At 33.5% G+C, this 8769-nt stretch overlaps 1 long non-coding RNA gene across 1 annotated transcript; it reads right to left on the bottom strand.

Annotated features, from left to right (window-relative positions):
• Positions 1-5071: 5071 nt before the first annotated feature.
• On the bottom strand, positions 5072-6489 carry LOC105128881 (uncharacterized). Its single transcript, XR_842963.1, has 2 exons — positions 5440-6489; positions 5072-5261 (listed from the first exon to the last, which is right to left on the bottom strand). It is a non-coding gene; the product is annotated as an uncharacterized LOC105128881 (long non-coding RNA).
• Positions 6490-8769: the final 2280 nt, after the last annotated feature.

Genomic DNA, 8769 nt, shown 5'->3' with positions numbered 1-8769 from the left:
CTCGCCACATACTTTCTCATGGAAATGAGTTTCTGTGTTGTTTGCCTAATACACAGTCCTCACATGGTGGAGTAGAACATTTCAACTGTGGTAATCTATGAACCATTTGCTTTTTTTGTAGAGTCTGTAGACCACCAAAACTCAAGTGACCATACCGACAGTGCCAGAGATAATCTAAATTCTGTTCTGGAGTTAGAAAACAATTCTGATCATGAAGTTGGATCTTTGCAAGAAGAACAAACATTCTATTAAGGGTCATAGTTGTTTCGATGATGAGTCCTCTTTCAGGATGATACACTTTACACTTATTGTATCGAAACAGGATGACCAAGCCTTTTTCCTGCAAATGGCCAATGCTCAATAGATTGTTTTTCAAGTCAGGAATATAGAATACCTCTGAAATGACTTGTGGAATATTGTTAACTTGCAGATGGATACGGCCTTTTCCCATTACATCAATGCTGGAGTTGTCCCCTAGCTTGACTGATTTGCGAAAGCTCTCATCCAGTTCTGCAAAGAAATCTTTGTGTCCTGACATGTGATTACTGCATCCTGAATCTAGAAACCATGCTGTCTCATCAGATGCTTTCTCTATATGCGCCATTAGAAGTAACTCCATTGTGCATTCATCTATTTCAACGGAATCAAGTTCTTTGCATTCATCCATTTCAAGAGATTCAGGTTCTGAACAAGAGTCTTTGAATTCCATCTTCTCTGTATTGTCAACATATGCCATTAGCAATAACGGTTCATTGGTTTCAACATAATAAGCTTGTGATTCTTTTTCTTTGCTCTTCTTTAGACATTCATGCTTGAAATGACCAAGGTCATGACAATAAAAACATTCCACAAGGGATTTGTCAAAGCTTTGCCTACCACGACCTCGTCCTCTTCCACGAAAAATGTTGCTGCTACGACTAAATGTGCTACTGTTACTGTTATGAGTAATCTTTAATGCTTGCTCTTCCACAACATGACTGTGCATGCGCTGCTCATGAACCAACAGACTACTTTACAGTTCATCAATGGACATGGTGTCCAAGTCTTTGGATTCCTCAATGGAGCAAACAATGTAATCAAATTTTGAAGTCATAGATCGCAGGATCTTTTCAATAACCGTAACATCATTTAATGTTTCACCAAGAAACCTCAGTTTATTAGTGATAGTGAGAGTATGGGAAAAATAATCAGAGACGGTCTCACCGTCCTTCATGTGGAGGATTTCAAAATCCTTGCGAAGAGCCTGTAGCTGTGCACGTTTAACTCTTGCATTTCCTTGAAACTTTTTCTTCATAGAATCCCAGATTTCCTTTGAACTTCCTTTATCCAAGATAGTCTCAAGAATTGAACGATCGATGGCTTCAAAAAGGTAATTCTTAGCTCGTAAATCTTTCAATCTTTGATCTGCTATCATCTTTTGTTGTTCATCCGAGAGGTTATTGTCATCTGCTGCAGCAGAAACACCAGTTTCAACTACTTGCCAATATTCCTTGGAGCGGAGGAAGTTTTCCATCAGCATGCTCCAGTGATCGTAGTGCCCTACAAATCGAGGAATTGCTGGTTGAACGAAACTGCCTTCACTTGTCATCTTAGTTGCGGCTATAAGATGCTTAAAGAGAAAAAGAAAACAATAAAGGCTCTGATACCAAATGTTGAACCTCAGTTCTTTTGGAGCTGAAAAGAATTCTGTCTATTCTTTATTATTGTGACTATATATAGCCATATAGAAAGCAACGGTTACAACAGAATAGAAAAACTGTTTGTTTAACGACTAACAGAATCCAAAACAGAAATGCTAAACAGAAATGGTGAGTCATCACCTAAGCTTAGGCAACACTTGCGACAAATCTTCTTGTCACATTATTATTTAAGATTCTGTGCACAGCAATAAAAAATTTCACAATTAATAAATTATCTATTTCTTTTTTTAATTTATATGCTGTTAATTTTCTCATTTATCATTGTTATTAAATGTAGAAGAATACACATTCTAAATATAATTTAATAAATTGATGATTTAGATAATCTTAATAATTTACAATAAATGTATTGACTGGTTCATGATATTATTATTTCTATTTTTTGTATTTTTTTTCCCGGGAATCGAGTGCATTTCTATGCCAGGCATGAGACAACACCTCAGGCTCGGTAATCTAGGAAGTTCATGGACCGAGCTCATTAATCTTTGAGCTTTAAATTTCAATCCGCGTTGCATGCATAACTTCCACAATAAATAAAACAGATGACAGTGAGGGAAAGGAAGAGAAAACAATAAAATATTGGATGCTTGAGACAACAACAACGGGTTGAATGGGTTAGATTCTCGGCAATAAAATATTTTTTGTTTTTTTAATGTTTTTTCCGCCCCTCATTGTTTTAATACAATTTCATTGTCCTTTATTAATTATATACTTTTACTATCATGTCACCATATGCCTATCATAATTATTTTATTTCTAAGAAAAATATTTGATACAAAAAACTAAAATGCACTTTATTATAGTATAATTAAATTAAAGATAATTGATGGAATAAAAAAAATTAAAGATTTGCGTTGTAGGTTTACTTTATTAACTTAAATTTATTTAATTTTTTTAAAAAATAAACACTTTTTTTATTAATTTTATATAGATTTTAAAAGATCTAACTTTTAAATTTATTTTTTTAAGATTATTCCCATAAATTTTACACATCATAGTGTTTTTTATCTTTATCTTGATATTAAATAAAAAATTATTTAATTAATGGTTAAAATCTATTTTTTCCAGAAAACATGTCATTAATATCTTTTTTTCTTTATTTTTTTGCACTTTAAATTTTTTCATCCACCCCGAAAGTTTACCTTTCTTCACGTACCGCTATCATCGTCACTGGCCCAAAAGGGAACGGTCCAGTAAGGCTGCAAAAGCGATGGGTCTGGCAGAGAAAATTGAAAGAACAAAACCACAATCCCATAAAAATTTGTTTGTACACCAGTAGAATTTTGTGTTGCTTCGTGGATCATTTGTCTCTGTTTTTACCTGGCAGCCCACTTGGACTGCTTCCTCGAGCACTGCCTCGAACGGCACGCAGGAGTTCATAAAGGAGTGGTGCCTCTGCGGTGTCCATTTACCGGATTCCTCCCTCTTTCTTCTTGCCCTTTCCATATGATAAAGGCAAGGGGAAAAAAAAAGGAAAGGCAATTTCCTTCTACGGTTGATTGGCTGGGGGGTTAGAGAGACACGGGAGGCACACGGGAAAATGTCCATTCCTCTCGAAAGCAGTATTTTATTGGGGTTTAGGACATAAAATAATTTGATCAACACGGCATGAATGTTTTATGCTTCTAATAATTAATAAAATTTTATTGTAAAAACTTAAATAAATAAAAAAAGAAGTCAAAGACCAACAGATGACGCGGGAAACCAACTCACTATGTCTTTGAACGCACGAGACGAATTATCAGAGAGAGGTGAGTAAATTCCCAACATCAAACTCTCACCTGATCTCGCCTTCTTATCCTTTTTGATAATTTTATGAATGAAACGGCAAAAAGTAAAAAGGCATGAATAATTATCCTCATTCATGTAATTGTGCGATTTATTATTGGGTTAGGGCTGTTAAGTGGCTTGAGTTGATTGGTTGGTTTGGTTAAGAACATGAAGCTTAGGTCCGCTCACAGCGTTCAAGTAATTCCTACGTTGGACGTGATTGGTTTTGGAGTTGGCTCATGTTTTTACTAATTAAGAGGAGTAATGGCAATACTTTCTTGTGGGAGAAGAGCAACAACGGTTTACGATGGACAATAATAGATAAATTATAAAAATATTAAATTAATCTAGCCAATGTATATGGGCCAACTGGATGCTTCTACGATCAATCCTCCTATCAATTTTCAGTGTCAATAAAACTTTTACTTCTTTTTGAATTTTATTCACATCGTTTTTGTAATTGTTATGCTGTTAGTTTTCTCGTTTGGTAATTATGATTAATTGTTTTAATATTAAACATAAAAAGATTCACACTCTAAATATATATGATTTATTAAGCTAATGACGCTGATAAATTTAATTATGTTTAATAAATTTATTAGGTGGTCCATGATATTTAATGGATGGATTATATTTATCTAACAAGTTCTCAACATTTCACTGATTTTACTATATATTTTTTTAAAACATTCCCGTCATAGTGAGGAAAAGGAAGGGAACATTGGATGTCTCGGGGCAACAATGAGGATTGAATGAGTCAGATTTTTAGCTTTTTTTTTTTTTTTTAATCTCTATACCCATTTTTAATCGGGTTAAAAATAAATCGGATACTGTATAACCTGGTTTAAAACTAAGTCCATGCTATATTCCAGATTGAGTTAGCTTTCTATCTATAGTTCTTTTTTAAGAATTTAATATATAATAAAAATTAATATGTGCAATAATATATAATAATTTAATCCTATGCGTGTATTTTATTAATGAGTCAATTGGGGCACCCAGTCCTGCACGAGTCAGAAAGAGCAGGATCGGTTGGTAAAGAACCTGTGGCCATCCAGTCCTCCTAGCCAGCTGCTAAAAACGGTTGATTCAATGCAAGCAACACATCCTTTAAAGCGGCAACAACCCAACAGTAAAAGGTATTGGGGTTGGGTTACCATTTAAAGAACCATAGGGTTGGATGTTTGTCTTTTTCGAGAATCATCCTCCATCATGTCAGAGTCATGATGATTGATGGGTACCACAGTAGAGAGGGGGGAAAAGGAAGGTAGGGGGCGTGTTTCAGTTTGGGTTGGCCTTTTTGATTTGGGCTCTTCTCGGTCGACTCAATCTCTGTTCATGGGGATCAGAACTTAAAAAAGACGGCAATCGTTAATCTTTAGTCAGGCTTCATCAGCTTTGATGGGCTAAGACTAGGCCACGGCTTACATAGACCTCATCGGAGCTCTATCATAGTAGTCCGGAATCGCCCACAAAAAGTCTAAAATAAGAGCTCCACTGAATGTTTACCCTTCTCTACATGCCTCTATCGACACTGGCCCCGAAGGGAAACGGTCTTCGTTAGGCTGGAGAAGTGATGATTCAGCTAAAGAAAATGGAAAGAACAAAACCTGATCTTCTTAACAACATAACAAGGAAACAACTCATTCTAACATTTGTTAAGAGTGTAACATACCTTGTATAATGATCGGAAATTAAAAAAAAAATTATTCTGAATTCAGCTTTCTGCCGCACGTTCACACAATATAAGGTCCGAAATACGGTAAGACGTGTGACAACATGATGTTTATACTTTATACCGATACACCCAGGGGCGGAACCAGGGGTGGCAAGCAGGGGCCCGGCCCCTGCAAAAAATTTTAAAATTTTCTATTGTTTAATATTTTTAATTTAAATAAATAAGTTTTTTAATAATATATATATTATTATATTAATTTATGCCTCCCCTGTAAAATTAACCTAGCTCCGCCCCTGGATACACCAGCAGAGTTTTTTGTTGCTCTATGGATCTTTTGTCTCTTGTTGCTATTAGCAGCCCAATTAGACTTCTCCCTTGCTTTTAGTCTTTCCGAACAAGTTGGGCATGTGTTATCACTTGTCCAGCGAATAGCTGGCTGGAGTTGATAATAGCCCTTGAAGGAAAACGGAGAAAAGCTTCCAGGAATTGTGCCCCTGCATTGACCTTCTGCCAGAGTCCATTCTCTTTCTTCTCGGTCATTCTACGGGAAGTAAACCCAAATATATAGAAAACATTGCTTTCACGGAAAATTAATCTCCTTTCCCCCACCTGCTGCGCTTTCCCTTTCCGTCCCATCAGAGCGAACATCTCCTGTCGTTCTTGATTATTCTGACTTCAAAGAATATCCAAATTCATGACCAGAAAACAGAAAGTCTCATTCATGAAAATTTCCCTTTCTCCCTTGTCTGGTACAGAGCATAATATAGAAATCTTTGCATGCTTTTTTTTGGACAAGGTGCTTGTTGGCTTGTTGCAGGTTATAAAAATCCTTGCAAACAACACAATAGCATACGCACAAAACCCAAAAGAAATAAAGAGCATACATACCTGATCAATTAGTGATTATGGAAAAGGAATTTCAGCTTCAGAACCAAGATGACAAAAATTAAGCATTTTAAATCTCTGGTTTCCTTTCTGATGGAAAAAAGTAACAAGATGGGTGAGATTAGCGGGGGACAAAAACGCACAAGAGAGGGGCAAAAGGAAGTCAGAGAGAAGTTTGAGGAAATAAGAGAAGAGGCTGTCAAACTAGAAGAGGAAACTAATCTAATCTCCCAGCAGAGTGCAGCAAGCCAACTTCTGCTTGATCTTATGTTTCAGATCTAGACGATGTTGCTTTGCAGTATTCTGCAGAGAGATTATATAAGTTTCCTCTTTTAGTTTGGCTCGACACCTCTCATTTCTTCAAACTCTACTCTTACTTTCTTTTGGCCCTTTCTCGTGCCGATTTGCCCCCTGCTAATCTCACCAATCTCATCCCTTAAATCGTATATATCAGACTCTTTGTTTGAGTCTCCATGACTCGAAGTCTATTCTCTTTATATAGGAGAGCTTTCCTACCGAAACACGCATGGACCCCATGCATGACTTTGGAAAACGATGGCCGACGTCTCCTTAAAAAGGAAAGAAGAAAAAACGTCTTCTTAAAAAAACAAAAAAGAAAAATAAAAAAACGTCTACAGTCTCAAGGACGCGTCCTTGCTAGCTAACCTCATATACGTGATTTCACCCAAAAAAAGAAAAACTCCTACACGTGGCAGTTGTGGATGTTACCACGTGATGCACTGTGCCGCAGCCCCGAGCCAATTACAAAGACGAGCGCGGGATGGGCGAAATAAATGAAAGTAATAAGTAGTTAATACTTTACGAGGATCTCTCTAAAAAATATCCCGTTACTTGTGCAGAAACTAAATATAATTTATTAATTTGTCCATATCATTTTATAATCGATGTTTTATTAATTTTCCCATTTCATAATTATGATTATGATATTAAATAGGAAAATATTTACATTTTAAATATAATATATTAAATTGATGGTTTGGATAAATTTTTTTAAAAATTGTTAGTTAGTACATGATATTAAATATAAATTGGAATATTAAATTGATGGTTTGGATAAATTTTTAAAAAATTTGTTAGTTAGTACATGATATTAAATAAGAATCATTTTAAATATAATATATTAAATTGATGGTTTGGATAAATTTTTTTAAAAATTGTTAGTTAGTACATGATATTAAATATAAATTGGATTTATTTTTATTTTATATATATATATATATCAACTTAAGCATAAACTATTCCTTGTCGAATAATGATTATTTATATCATAAATAAAAAATTATTTATATCATAAATAAAAACTCAAGCTAATCATCATGCTAATGTATATTATGTTTATTTTTATTTTTATTTTTATTGTTTGAAATTATTTTTGTAAAAAAATATTTTTATATTTTTTATATTTTTTTATATTCTAATATTAAATATAATTTTTTAAAAATAAAAAATTATTTTAATTTATTATAAAAATAAATTAAAAAATAATAATCACTATAAAAACTATTCATAAAAAAAAAAACCTAAGTTTTATTTAAAATTTTCTACGACTACGTGATTGACAGAACAGTCATTGACCCACGCAGGGCTTTGAAAAACGATGGACGACGCCTCCTTAAAAAGAAAAGAAGAAAAGACGTCTTCTTAAAATAATAATAATCATAATAATAATAATAAAAGTCTTCTCCCTCGAAAATGTAACTTCTTAGAGCGTGTTTGTCTCCGGCAGCGGCTGCGTTTTGAAAAAATCACAAATTACTATTCATAATGACCTCGTATACGTGGCAGTTATTGAGATAACCACGTAATCCACTGTAAAATCTGATTTTAATTTCTCTCAAAAGATTTCTCAAATGCAAAAATAATATAATTTTAATATAGAAAAGATGCTTCCATTTTACAAATCTTTTTATTGGTTAAAAGCACCGTGGTCCAAGCAAATCACAAGAACGAGCGAGACCTCAGAGATAAATAAATAAAAGTTGTTAATGCTTTGGGAGGATCACTGAAAAAATATATATTCCCGTCGCTTGTGTAGAAACTAAAAAATACTCTTCTGGGAATTTTGGCACGTGGCTATAATTTCTTGTGGGAGGCTGTTTTTTTTATGATTTTTTTTCAAGAGAATTAATGAGATATTTTTTTAGAGAGTTTTTGAGGATGTGGATCAATTAATCTTGGATAAAAAAATTATTTATACGAGTGCTTGATTAATAATTGAAAAACTAGTAAATTGATGAAACCAATGTCTATTGGGTCAGTTAAGTGATTATTCTATGACAAATTTTTCTAGCAGTTTAATGTTTGAGAAATATTTAAGGGAATCTAGTTCATCATCTAATATTATGGAGCAAGTCAATTAGTCTTTTACTTCTTATTATCATTTTACAATTGATGTGTTATTAGTTTTTTCATTTAAAGATATATTAAAACAACTTTTTATATTTCTTTATATCAACACATTACAATTATATAAAAAAAAACTCAAAAACACATAAATTTAATATATTTTTAAATAAAAACATGTTGTAATGCGAAAGAGGTATAGTGTTGGTCTCTAAATTTTCTTTTATTGTTTCATGCAGTGAGTGCATTTCTATTCAATCCCATTTTTCTTTAGAATAAACAATTGATCCTGCCAAAGGATGCCGCATGAGCACATTGTTGTTAATTATTTTCTAGCATTAAAGGCAGAGTTTAAACTCAAGAACACTTGAG

This window comes from Populus euphratica, unplaced genomic scaffold (genome assembly GCF_000495115.2).
Source record: "Populus euphratica unplaced genomic scaffold, PopEup_1.0 scaffold11.1, whole genome shotgun sequence".
Lineage (NCBI taxonomy): Eukaryota > Viridiplantae > Streptophyta > Magnoliopsida > Malpighiales > Salicaceae > Populus > Populus euphratica.
This window is presented reverse-complemented; position numbering and strand designations above follow the sequence as displayed.